The sequence below is a fragment of the Nicotiana tomentosiformis genome, chromosome 11, assembly GCF_000390325.3.
Source record: "Nicotiana tomentosiformis chromosome 11, ASM39032v3, whole genome shotgun sequence".
Taxonomy (NCBI): Eukaryota; Viridiplantae; Streptophyta; class Magnoliopsida; order Solanales; family Solanaceae; genus Nicotiana; species Nicotiana tomentosiformis.
Genome location: NC_090822.1, coordinates 50,581,794 through 50,596,627, shown reverse-complemented (window position 1 = coordinate 50,596,627; position 14,834 = coordinate 50,581,794).

Here is a 14,834-nt window from a genome sequence, read left to right as displayed (position 1 = left end):
ACATTAAGGGAAAATAATTTAATAAAATAATTAAATCAATATAAAAATATTATTTATGCAACTTAACATTTTAAAATAATATATGAAGGATATATAAAAATATAAAAAATTATTTTGACCCTGAATTAAATGACAAAAAATGGAATTAATTATAAAGTGTAGGCTATTATTGCGAAGAATGCATAAATAATTTTACAAATGCAGATGTTATTATATAAAATGAAGTAAAATATTATAAAGCATATATGTAAGTATGAACAATACATTTAGATTATTAAGTCATCACAAAAATAATTTGAAGGAGTAATTAATAAATATGTTCCATACTTGGTGACAAATGAAGTGTTTTCCTGGTCTTCCGGGTTCATTTGGATTTGATTATACCCGGAATAGGCATCAAAAAAAGTAAGGATCTCGTGGCCGGCCGTGGCATCGATCATGCGATCGATGTTGGGCAGTGAAAAGGAATCTTTGGGATGCTTTGTTCAAATCCTTATAATCTACACACATTCTAAGTTTGTTCCCTTTTTAGGCACTACAACTACATTGGCTAACCATTTAGGATATTTCACCTCCCGAATGGACCCTATTTTGAGAAGTTTGGTTACCTCGTCCTTTATGAACGCATCCAATTATTCGATCGTTGATTGGGTGGCATCAGAATCATCGGGAAGCACGAAGGACCGAGGAATCCTATGATCATCCTCTTTATCGATCTTCTGATTTTCTAGGTGGGTTAAAGCTGGTGTCTGTGATTGCTATTTGGCATCTTGTTCCCCTTTTAATCTCAATCCCTTTATTGGCGAAGGCGAGGATATCGGATTCGCTTCCTCGACGGCAAACATTTCTCTTGCGGCCGGTTGCTCTCTGTACACTGTTATGACCCCCCTCGATGTTGGGAATTTAAGAAACTGGTGTAGGGTCGAGGGTACAACTCTCATGTTATGGATCCATGGCCTTCCAAAAAGGGCATTGTACCTCATGTCGCCTTTGATTACGTAGAACTTCATTTCCTGGATGGTCCCGGCCACTTTTATCGGCCGAATTATCTCGCCTTTGGTGGTTTCACATGCCATATTGAATCCGTTTAGGACCAAGGTCGCGGTTACGAGCTGGTCCTGTAGACCGAGTTATTGTACGACCTTCAACCTAATGATGTTGGCGGAGCTCCCTGGATCAATTAACACACGCTTAACTTTAGTTTTATTCATAAGTACGGATATTACCAGTGCATCGTTATGAGGTTGTATGACTCCTTCTGCATCTTCATCATTGAAAGACAAAGTTCCTATGGGTGTGTAATCCTGATTTCGTGATCGCTTTTCTCTCAAAATCGTTGTCTTAGTGCGTTTAAGCACCGGCCCTTTAGGGGTATCGACACCGCCGATGATCATGTGAATGATGTGCTGTGGTTCTTTTTATTCGTTCTTCTTGCTGAAATCCCTGTTTTTGAGATGGTTCTTCGCCCTGTCGCTTAAAAAATCTCGAAGGTGCCCTTTATTGAATAGCCGGGCTACCTCCTCTCTTAGTTGCTTGCAATCTTCCGTTCTGTGGCCATGGGTGCCATGATATATGCACATTTGATTAAGACTTCTCTGGGCAGGATCGGTCTGCATGGGTCGAGGCCATTTAGTGTCTTTGATGTGTCCGATAGCCGACACGATGGCGGATGCATCAATGCTGAAGATCAATACCAAGGTACAGAAGAATAAGAGCTTAAAGAGAATAATGATAATATATTGCTTATGAGTATACGATACAATCTGTTTTACAAGTAATCAGACCCCCCTTTATATAGAAGTGGAGTCCTACATTAGGTACAACTCTATAAAAGGTAAACAATCTCTTGATTTCCTGATTACCGGTTCCTTATTGATACGTGCCGAGATTCTGCCGTAATATCCGGCCGGTCACAGATATTTCGGTCTTCTGTTATGCTAACAATGCTTCTTCGAGGTCGTTTGAGCCGGGACCGATTCCGGAGTCACGATCTCGGTGTTATCGAAGGCAGGTGTTTGGTCCCGGTTGCTAACCCGGTGGGGCTTGGGGCCGATCTTCTTCCTTTATTTCCATGTCTCGAGCCCGGCCTACCATGTCGGATATTAGGATATACTACGAGCTCGATTTTACCGGTATACACAATTATTTTTCTAAATTACTCGACTGATTCAAGCTACTCGTCCTTGGCTCGATCAAATCTTCGCAAACTAGAGTCGAACTTCGAATACGAACTGACATAGAGAAGTCCGTAGAGTAGGACATAGCCTACGGTGACGACGGCGTGGCCTACGTGTGGTTGTTGTGTCGCCTACGCCCAAGATGGTCTCAATTTGGTGGCTACTAGAAATGACTACTGTATACAGTCGAAATAGATTTTGGCCTTCGTACGATGATCGAGGACGAAACATAATAGATCGAAGAAAAACTTCGAGATGGGTTCCGAAGATGGTACAAACAAGCTTCAGATTCCAGGTATAGGTCAAACACCGAGTTCGAAGTCATCATCGAGCTCGGGTCCGAATCGAACTGAGATGAGATGATTTCGAGCTTAAGGGGCAGAGGCCAACCGGGACCGAGTCCGAATCATCACCTGATCCCGAGTCCATATCGAGCTCTAGAAGCACTACCGACCAACACCGAGGCCGATCGAGTTCGAGCTCACAGACAAAAGCCGTTGCAAACACACTAAGGGAGAGAATCTCGACGGAAATTAGGAAAAAACTGATTTATCATGGATTCTCCACTATGTAATTTTAATTATATCTAAAGTAGAATCCTCCACTATAAAGAGGATGGCTACATTTTTGGCTTACATTGTAATTCAAGCACCATATTCTCCTATATTCGAGAGTTATTCTTTAAAGCTTCATTAATTGATTCATCTAGTATAGTCCTAAAAATCATCTTCTTTGCAACCTTGTTTACTTCGCATTCTTTGCAATCCATATTTGATATTTCTATTTGTCCTTACGATTTGTATTAAGCTATAAAACATATCCTTAGAACTACGTACAAATTCAAATCTATTCATTTTTTCGGGTAAACAGTTTGGCGCCCACCGTGGGGCTATGAATAATAGTGGTTATTTGATATGAATCTGCAAAAACTCACCGTTTTGCACTTGTTTTCGAAAGTATCTCGGATTTCAGATTAGCAATGACTAACTACCAATCAAATGGACTTACCTATCGACAACGAAGCTGGTCTTCAAGATGAGAACAACAAATTGACACCCAATACCGAAAGACCACTTGTCAACGCCGTTGGAGCTCGGATCGTAGTGCCGATAGATATCAATTCACATGTGGCCATTAAGGCGAACATACATTCTGAACCTGAAAATAGAATTCATGGTGGCACTCAGTCTGCTGCTCGAAACACCCATAATATTGAGGAAAAAAGCGTCAGCTTGGATATACTTTTTGAAATGTTACAAGCCGAATAGGTAGCGATAGCTGAGTTGCAGAGTAAAACCCAGCTACCAAGTAGGCCGGAGCCCAGTCCACCCCGAGAAATTGCCCACATAACGGAGCCAACCATAGTGAGGTCAAATGATCAAGAATCGGGGACTACTCCCGAAATCTCTAAAATACTCGAGGAACTCACAAAGTGGGTCGAAGCCAACGACAAGAAAATAGAAACATATAATTCCTGGGTCGACCAGATCCCGGGGGCTCCACCAATGATAAAAGGGTTGGATTCCAAAAATTTCGTGCAAAAGCCTTTCCTATCGAGCGCGGCCCCAAAACCAATACCCAAAAAATTCCGTATGCACGAAATTCCCAAATATAACAGAACGACCGATCCCAACGAACACATCACCTCTTACACGTGCGCCATCAAGGGTAATGATTTGGAGGACGATGAAATCGAATTTTTGTTGCTGAAAAACTTTAGATATAAGCGAGAGGTTGAACGCGAATGCGAAGAAGGATCTCGAGGTGGTCAGCAGTAACACTTCGCGAACGCGAAAGGCGCTTCGCGATCGCAAAGAAGGCCACCAGAAAATAGGAACAACATTTCAAAAATAGGGGAAAAGGACCCGTAGCCCACCCGAACACACCTGAGGCCCCCGGGACCCCATCTAAACATACTAACAAGTTCCATAACCTAACACGGACTCGCTCGGGGTCTCAAATCACATCAAACAACTTTGAAACTACGAATCACACTATGAATCGAACTTATGAACTTTCAAATCTTCCAACTTCTAAAACCCGTGCCGAAACCTATCAAATCAACCCGGAATGACGTCAAATTTTGTAGGCAAGTCCCAAATAACATAACGGAGTAGTTCCAACTCTCGGAATCACATTCTGACCCCGATATCAAAAAGTCCACTTCCAGTCAAAATCTCCAAAAAATTAACTTTCGCCATTTCAAGCCTAAATCAGCTACAGACCTCAAATTCACTTTCCGGGCACGCTCTTAAGGCCAAAATCAACCAACGGAGTTAACGGAACCGCCGGAACTCCATTCCGGAGTCGTCTTCACACAGTTCTAACTACGATCAAAATCCTAAAAATTAAGCTTCCGTTTTAGGGACTAAGTGTCCCAAATCACTCCGAATCATCCGGTAACTGAATTCAACCACGCATGCAAGTCAATACACATAATACAAAATTGCTCAGGGCCTTATGCCGCCGGCCGGGACCAAAATTCTCAAAAAGACCGGCCGGGTCATTACATCCTTCCCTTCTTAAACAAACGTTCATCCTCGAACGTGCCAAGAATCACCTCGAAGTCTTCAAATTACTGAAAGCACATATCCAACATACACCCGCAGGCAACCCTACGTCACCCCAATCCACATAAGCCTGAAGACACCATCTCAACTGTAATTTATCCCTTCTACCAACACCGATAAGCCTTAGAGCCAAAATTCTCACCTTCCATTCATCTCCAAAAGACCTGATTCTAAATCCATACTCGGAATCGGTCTTAACCAGCTGCAACAACTCATGTCTACACCCATAAGGTACGACCACCCAACATGACACACCACACATATGCCCATAATAACATTTCTGATCATAATAGCTGCCCGTATTCAAAACCAGCACCGAAAATTAGCCTAATAACTGTTAGAACCCTATTTCAAACCTCCACAACACTGACAACGATGCAATAAACATGAAGACCTCTTAACTATACAATCGAATCAACAAGTCTCAACTAACACCACCGGGCACACACCCCGCAAGCTAAAACTCAAGAAGCACAGAACGAAAATGACTGAATGTAAGAGAAACACATAAGAGAAATATCAAACAAGCCCGACAGGCATAACTCTCTATTAGTACCATACTATGAATCAATTTAAAAGGAAAAATCAAAGTATATGAACAAATCACAAGGATATCATCCTGATATAACTTCCACCGCGGCATGTAGCCCGGCTCAAATATATCAAATCACATGGAATCGTGAGGGTCTAACCCTCAACTCTGAATCACAAGTCGAATACACATCATACTAATGGAAATCTTCCACTTACTCAATTCTACCAATAAAATCAAAACACTTACTAAACTCTCACCCCGGTAGGGTATCAAATCACAAATCGTAACCAAATTACTCAGGAATCACATCAACCTACCATGATAGACAACAGGAATTCACTTCTAGCCTCGAAACTCTCAATAATGAATAGAAACAAATGATAGACATGGGCTACCACCCACATAGTCTCCCAACAGGGGCAACCACATATACAGAATACTAAGTCATGAACTCACCCATAGGTGGAGCAACAAATAGATGACTCACCTTGATAAGAAGAACTAAAACAAAATATGAATGGTGCCCCTCTGTAACAAATCATAAGCATACCTGTATGGCATCATCTGGCGTGATGGCTTCGAGCCTACAATATGAAACACATCAACATGCCGGGTCTTCCCCTCTTGGGTTCCCTCTACTCGCCTGAATACTCCGTTGTGACACACCTGTCCGAAGTCTAGGACAATCTCTCACCCTGTGGCTGGTATCTCCAAACTCGAAGCAACCTCTCTGCTGATGTGGCTGTGGGAACTGTGTGGTACGGGTACTCTGAGACCCATGAGCACCTGAAACACTGTGCGAAGCCAGAAATGCAAATTGAACTGGCTGACCCACAAAACCTCTACCATGTCGTACCCTGCCTCCAAAATAAGTACCAATAGATCTCTCCGGTCTACGAGGCCTCCTTGACTCCCTGTCCTCTGTCTCCTGACCTCGCCTGTCCTCTCTCTCATGGCCTCTCCTGTCTCCTCTCTCCTGATCCCACATGCCCTCTACTTGGCGAGCGATCCTTACTACCTACTGAAATGAAACATCCGGCTATAACTCTCAAACCATGCTGAACCGAATATCATGATTGAGCCCCTCAATAAATCTACGGACACGCTCTCTAACTGTAGCAACCAAAGGAGGTGCATGTCTAGCCAAATCACTGAATCTCATGGCATACTCTGATACTGACATAGTGCCCTGGCACAGCTGCTCAAACTCTGTGCGCCATGCATCTCGAAGGGACTGAGGTACAAACTCTCTCAGGAACATCTCTAAAAATTAAATCGATGTAAGTGAAGCTGACTCGGCGGGAATACCCAATTCATATGCCCGCCACCACTGATAAGCCACTCCCCTAAGCTGGAAGGTAGTAAAAGCAACCCCGCTCGTCTCCACAATACCCATAATACGAAGAATGCGGTGACACTCCTCCAGAAAACCCTGGGCATCCTCTGTCACCAATCCACTGAAGGTAGGAGGGTGGTACTTCTTGTACTTCTCAAGTCTAAGCTGCTCCTCCTCAGATGTTGCTGCCCTGACCACGGGCTGAACTGGAACCATAGGTTGTGTCGCCATGATACCTGGAACCTGACCAACATGAACTCACCGCTCTGTAGTGTGGGCAGTGGGAGTCTGGGTTCCTCCCCCAGTCTGCGAAGTAGCTGGTGCAACCGGAATCAACCCCGCCTGAGCCATTGTACCAAACATGCTCAGGAACTGTGCTAAGGTCTCCTGAAGTCCGGGGGTAATAGCAGGCACCTCCGCTGCTTGTCCCTCAACAGGAGCTACTGGCGGCTCCTCAACTGCTGCTCTAATGGATGCTCTAGCTGCGGCGCGTGCTCCTCTTCAGCCTCTGCTTCTACCCCTAGAGACATCTGCTTCGGGGGCAGTGTCATCAGTAACTGCAGCTCGTGTTTTCACTATCTGTGAGAGAATGGAATGATAAAAGCTTCAAACTTTGAGATCAATAAACTCGCACGATAGCAATGAAGGAAGTGAAACTGTCCTAATACTTTCGTAGCCTCTCAAATCATAAGTACAGACGTCTCCGTACCAAACCGCAAGACTCTACTAAACTCGCTTATGACTCGTAGCACCTATAAACCTAGAGCTCTGATACCAACTTGTCACGACCCAATTTCCCCTCTGTTGGGTAACGTGATGGCACCTAGTCTTAGGAACTAGGTAAGCCTAACATTTACTGAATAACAACAATAAGAAATAACATCTAAAAACTTTTGAAATAGAAATCTCTATAAACTTACAATTCCCAAAACCGGTAGTACAAGTCATAAGCTCTACAGAGATTGCTACAAATTTCTACATACAGCTGGTTGGAAATAGGTAAAACAGTGTGAATATAAAATATGAAGGTGACTCTGAAGCCTGCGAATGCAGCAACAGGTTTACCTTGAGTCACCACAGCAACAATCCGCACAGCTAGCTAATGATCAACCAACTTCGAAATACCTAGATCTACACAAAAATGTGCAAAAGTGTAGTATGAGTACACCACGACGGTACCCAACAAGTATCAAGACTACTCAGTGGAGTGGTGACGAGGAACAGTCAAGACACCTACTGGACTAAACAACCTGAACAAGTATAAGTATAGAAATAACAGAGTATAATAACTACATAAAGACTACGCGATATGACTAACAATATAGTAATTTCAATAGAAAAGGACAACAACAAGTATCAACGGAATACCATGATAATGACACAGAAGGGTGAACGTAAACACAACTTAAATTCAAAATCACAAATACAGCAAGGACAATTAATAACTCAGCAACAACAACCGCTTTCGCAGCAGATTTTAGTCTATAAACTCCACAAGGTACTGAACCTCGGGCTAATCACAATTCACGGGTCTCAATAACTGAACCCTAACACTTGGCATCCTGTGCCCTCATTACACTTCATAACCGCACTGACGACTCACGTGCCAAATAGATCCATTCTCACATAAAAGGCAAGTAAACAAGGGTGTGCATCTATACTCAACAATATCAAGAAAACCTCTTATCCGATAAAGGTGCTTAACTACGTGTATGTTTGTGCAAGTGTCCTAACATAGTTCATACCAACTAGTGAGCATAAGGAAAAGAACGGACAACATATAGAATATTTTTCTCACAACTTTCTCAAGATAAAGCTCACACAGATTAGTGTACCACTACATAAATATCAACAACAATAATGCCCCCAAGCCATCACAAATTATCGCAAATCAATCCCTGATATAGCCCACCTTGTCTCGCCACATGTGAAATAGTAAAATAAATGCCCGCCTTGTCTCGCCACACATACATAATAATGTTCCCACCTTGTCTCCCCACATGCGCAACCCACATATATATATCCTGCCTTGTCACGCCGCATGCGCAAATATCAATAGTAACAATAGCACAACAGAAAGTTCGTGCAACCCAATAACAAAGAGATGTCAACAAAGGGCACTCCCGAGATACCGTCTCGTAGTCCCAAAAGTAAATGCTCAACGGGGGATCTCCCGAGGTACCTCCTCGTAGTCCCAAAAGTAAATATGGAAGACATGAGGATCTCCCGAGGTACCGCCTCATAGTCCCAAAGTAAATATGCAAGACAAGGGGATCTTCCGAGGTACCGCCTCATAGTCCCAAAGTAAATATGCAAGAACAACTAGTACAATAGCAACAATAACACTAATACAAGGGTACGACAAATAAATCAACTCAAGAACCTTCGATCGTAAGAAATGGTAAAACTAGTGCGCAAGGAATACCCAAAATAAAGAATAATGGGCGTAATAAGAACAGCTCAACAGGGAAGAAAATAATATGTAACAATGATCCCACAATCTACGGTTCAACAACAAGAAAACTAACACGAGTCAAATAATTCCAAATAAGGGCAAGTCAACTAAGGCATATGATATCTAAGCTTCTTTTAAGTTTGGACAATTATGAAATAGATGCAACAAATTCAAATAAAGGTAGGCGGCGGAAAGATAACCATAACCTCAATTAAGGGTGAACATTTACACAAGGGATAACTATAACTTCAAATAAAGATAAACAGTTAGGGGAAAGATAACATGGCAATAGAAGAGATAACAATTACAGTTAAGGCACAGATGACTCAAATAAGTATCAAGGGCTGATCATGAAGTAATTAATTCTAATTAAAACAGGTAGAGGTAAAACTAGTAATTAATCAGTGGATACAAGGACTTAATAACCCTAAAAGGCCAATTTTCCATAAGTAAGTCCGAGCACGTACTCGTCACCTCGCGTACGCGGACTACAAATAGCATAAAAGACTCAAATCCTAAGGGCTAGTTCCCCCGTACGAAGTTAGGCAAGATACTTACCTCAAAAAAGAAAGACCGATACTCTAAAATGAACTTCTCTGGTGAAATGACCTACGGGCGGCTCAAATCTAACCAAAATAACTTCAAAGCACAAATAAAACTCATAAGAAACTATTCCGGGTCATTAAGCCTCAATCTTTATCAAAATATAAAAATAGACCCAAAAGTCGACCCCCGGGCCCGCACCTCAAGACCCGACAAATTCCATAAAACCCGAACACCCATTCCGATACGAGTTCAACTATACTAAAATTATCAAATTCCGATACCAATTCGTCCTTCAAATCATGATTTTTCATTTTGAAATCTTTCTTCAAAAACCACCATTTTTCTCAACTCAAAACACAAATTAAATGTTAAAAATAAAGATAAAATCATAGAATATATTAAATTCTATGTGAAGAACACTTACCCAATCATTTTTCTTGAAAAACTCACAAAAAATCGCTCAAAACCGAGCATGGAGAACGTGGAGAAAGGCTCGCGTTCGCGAAGAAGGAAAGTAAGGCTATCCAGAAAAACCCTTCACTAACGCGAGGGAAGGAGTGTGAACGCGAAGCACAAGGGACGGAACGTACGCAGAACGCGGGCGGCTAATCGCGAGCGCAATGAAGGGGAAAAGCAAACCTTCGCAAATGCGAGGGGTTGAACACGAATACGAAGAAGGATCTCGAGGTGGTCAGCAGTAACACTTCGCGAACACAAAAGGCGCTTCGCGATCGTGAAGAAAGACACCAGAAAACAGGAACAACAGTTCAAAAATAGGGGGAAAGGACTCGTAGCCCACCCAAAACACACCCGAGGCCCCCGGTACCCTGTCTAAATATACCAACAAGTTCCATAACCTAACACGGACCCGCTCGGGGTCTCAAATCACATCAAACAACGTCAAAACTACGAATCACACCATGAATCAAACTTATGATGTCAACTCAACCCGGAATGATGTCACATTTTGCAGGAAAGTCCCAAATAATATAACGGAGTTGTTTCAACTTTTAGAATCGCGTTCCCACCCCGATATCAAAAAGTCCACTTCCGGTCAAAATCTCCAAAAATTTGACTTTTGCCATTTCAAGCCTAAATCAGCTACAGACCTCAAATTCACCGTCCCAACACGCTCCTAAGTCCAAAATCACCCAACGGAGCTAACAGAACTGCCGGAACTCCATTCCGGAGTCGTCATCACAAAGTTCAAACTACGGTCAAAATTCTAAGACTTAAGCTTCCGTTTTAGGGACTAAGTTTCCCAAATCACTGTGAATTATCCGATAACTAAATTCAACCACGCACGCAAGTCAATACACATAATACGAAGCTTCTCAGGGCCTTATGCCGCCAATCAGGATTTAAATTCTCAAAGCGACAGGCCGGGTCGTTATAATTTCATTCTTCACCACTTTAGAAACTTGGGAGCTCGATTTTGAAGGGTTTCAACCTAGACCTTCCTCTACAAGCTTGGGTTAAGTGATTCTAACATATATCTATGAGATTTACATGAAAACAGCACTAGATTTAATATCAAAACATGGGATTTAACAAGAAAAATTGTGTAAAAATAAAAATTTGAACCCGGATTTGGAGTCGATTTTAGATGAAACTTATATATTTGGACTCATATTCAAATGGGTGTTCGAGATTTGTGAGTTTGTTGGGTTCTGGGGAGCGGACTCGAGTTGAATTTTTGAGTTGACTTTGAGCATTTGATTAAAAATTCAACCTTTATCGTTTGGGTTCAATTCCTATGGCACTATATGATGTTATTGAGTTAATTTTAGCTAGATTCTATCTGTTCGGTGGTCGATTCATGCAGGAAGATATTTTTACAGTATTGATTTGGCTTGTTTAAGGTAAGTATCTTGCCTAATCTTGTTTAGGGAATAACCCTTAGGATATGACTTTGTTTGTCTAATTGAAATGTGTGATACGCGACGTATATGCAAGCTGACGAGCGTATATACGGGTGCTATGTATGATTCATGACCGGAGTAGTCTTTAGGTTATACTATGCCTTGATTTGGATACTTTGCTTCTTGATATCATGCCTTATATGTTTGAATGACTACGTGAACTTCGTGAATCATGTTAGAGATCATGTGTAGGTATTTATTTCCTGTTGAGCATGATATTTGTCGTAGTGTGGTGTATCCACATGATTTGAGTTGTATTTGTATACTCGCACATGCATACACCTTAGCACACTATCTTTTTCAATCCATGAGTATGTGATTTGATATCCATTATTCGTATACATGAATTCTTCTATGCTTTCTGTGTTATGGACTGGATTGGCAGCACGTGAGTGGTCTGTGCAGGTTGTTATAATAGCACGCGAGTTGTCCGTGTAATTGAGATATGATATCACATGAGTTTTTCGTGCAGTTAAAATATGATAGCATGTGAGTTGTCCATGGGGTTGAGATATGATAGCATGTGAGATGTCCCTGTGGTTGATATATATGGCATGTGAGTTGTCTATGCAGCGTGTGGATAAAGATCCATCCCCCTAGGGCAACCCTCTCATGTTTCTCTCTTGATATTGTACATGCAGGTTGTGAGAAACTGACGGGTTTCTGGTATATGTAGATCTTGGTAAAGTTGATTACTTGTTGGACCATGCATCTCTTCTCTATTTACAAACTCCTTGGATGTATACATGATTTTTCATGCATAACTTTTCTATATGCACTTGCTGAAGGATTATCTGGTATTTCATGCATATCCTCTCTATATGCCACTGTGGAAGGACTATTTGATAATTTACGCATATATTTTTTATATGCAATTGGTGATATGTTATTTGTTATCAGAAGCATACTTTTTTTACATGTTTAACCGTTAAGAGACTTGCGCACATCTTCTCTATGTGCACTGAGTGGTACTTGTATTTCCTGTTTAGACTTGTCAATATTGTTGGGTACATAGATATGATATTGAGCTATGCAGGTTATATATACAAACAAACACACACACACACACACACACACACACACGCATATATATATATATATATATACATATCTTTGACCCAAGACCTCGTCACGAATTTACCAAGGTTAGTCAGGATACTGAGTACATGGGGTCGGTTGTACTCATACTACACTTCTGCACCTTGCAGATCTTGGAGCTGAGCTGTTATGAATGTCGGAAGCTGGCATTCAAGATGTACCTGCTTTTCAGATATAGTTACCACCTGTCCTTGGTAGCTTTGAATTCGTACTCCGTTTATGTATATTCCAAACAGATGTTGTATTTATTTTCGTACCAACTTTGTAAATCTAAATCTTAGTGGCTCACGACTTGTACTACCAGTCCTTGGGATAGATGTGTTGTAATCTTTTGCAGTTTTTATTTATAGTATTGATGATTTGTCATTTCAGTTATAGCTTATATTGTTTGGCTTACCTAATAGGTTGGGTTAGGTATCATCACGACTTGGTGGGTTTTGGATCATGACAAACCAGTAATTAGAATTTGAAATTTCTAGATCTAATAAAGTTTAGCTCAGCTTAGGCTCACGTTTATAGTCATAGATCCCTTAACCAAGAAGTTTCAGTCTTAAAATCTCAATACAAATTATTTTTAGCAGTTGTACAAGTAACAAAAATAAAACTTCAAAATTCTCATTTCAAACCTACCGATCAGCAACTAAAACATACAACTTATAAACAATTTGCAATACAAAATTATTATTGCATATAACTAATATACAACTTGCATACTATTATATTATTATATGTAGGGATGTTCATGGTTCAATTTTGGTTGGTTTTCCTCTTTAAAAAATCAAACAAATTAAGTCAATTTTTTAAATACTAGAACCAAACCAAACCAATTATAACAACAACAACATACCCAGTATATTCTCATATGTGGGGTGTGGAAGGATAGTGTATATGCAGACCTTACCCCTACCTAGTGAAGGTAGAGAGACTATCTCCAATATACCCTCGGCTCAGAAAGAGAAGGAGAGAAGAAAGAAAGAAAGAGAAAGCAGAAAGGGACAAAAGAATAAGTAGTACCAAAATATTAACAATAGGGAAATACGATAACTGAAATGAACTAAACAACATGACGTAATATAAATCTGAGAATAAGAAAGTACATGCATGCTGCTAATACTACTGGTAAGAAAGGGAAAAATTCTCAACTACCTACTAACTTTCTACCATAATCCTCGACCTCAACAACATCTTATCAAGGGTCATGTCCTCGGTAAGCTAAACCCGCTCCATATCCTAGCTAATCATTTCTCCCTAGTACTTCTTAGCTCTGCCTCGACCTCTTCTCAAACCCGACATGTCCAACCTCTCACACCTCCTAATAGGAGCGTCAGTGCTTATGCTCTTAACATGCCCGAACCATATCAGCCTCGTCTCCCGCATCTTGTCCTCCATGAAGGCCACTCCCACTTTGTTCCGAATAATTTCATTCCTAATCTTGTCTCTCCTGGTACACCCACACATCCATCTTAATATTCGCATTTCTGCTACTTTCATCTTCTGCACATGGGAACTCTTGACTGGCTAACACTCTGCCCCATACAACAGGGTTAGTCGAACCACTACTCTATAAAATTTACCCATACATTTTTGCGGCACATTCTTATCATATAAAACACCGAATGCAAACCTTCACTTCATTCATCCCGCTCCAATATGATGTGTGACATCCTCTTCAATCTCCACGTCACCCTATATAATAGATCCGAGATACTTGAAAATACTTCTCTTGGGGATGACTTGATTATCGAGCTTCACATCCATGCCAGCTTCAAGAGTCCCGCCACCGAATTTGCATTCCAAGTACTCTATTTTGGTCCTGCTCAACTTGAAACCTTTAGACTCTATGGTGTGTCTCTAAACCTCCAACCTTGCATTAACCCCGCCTCGTGTCTCGTCGATCAACACTATATAATCGACAAATAACATGCACCATGGAACCTCCCTTTGGATGTGCCGCATCAGTACGTCCATGCCAAGGCAAAAAAGAACGGGCTAAGAGTCGATCCCTAGTGCAGCCCCATCACAACTAGAAAGTGTTCCGAGTATCTTCCCACAGTCCTTACCCAATTCTTAGCACCATCATGCATATCCTTAATAATCCTAGTGTACGCTACCAGGACAGAGCTAACCTTCAAGCACCTCCACAAAACCTCCTCTAGGACTTTATCGTACGCGTTTTGAAGAAAAATAAAAATCAT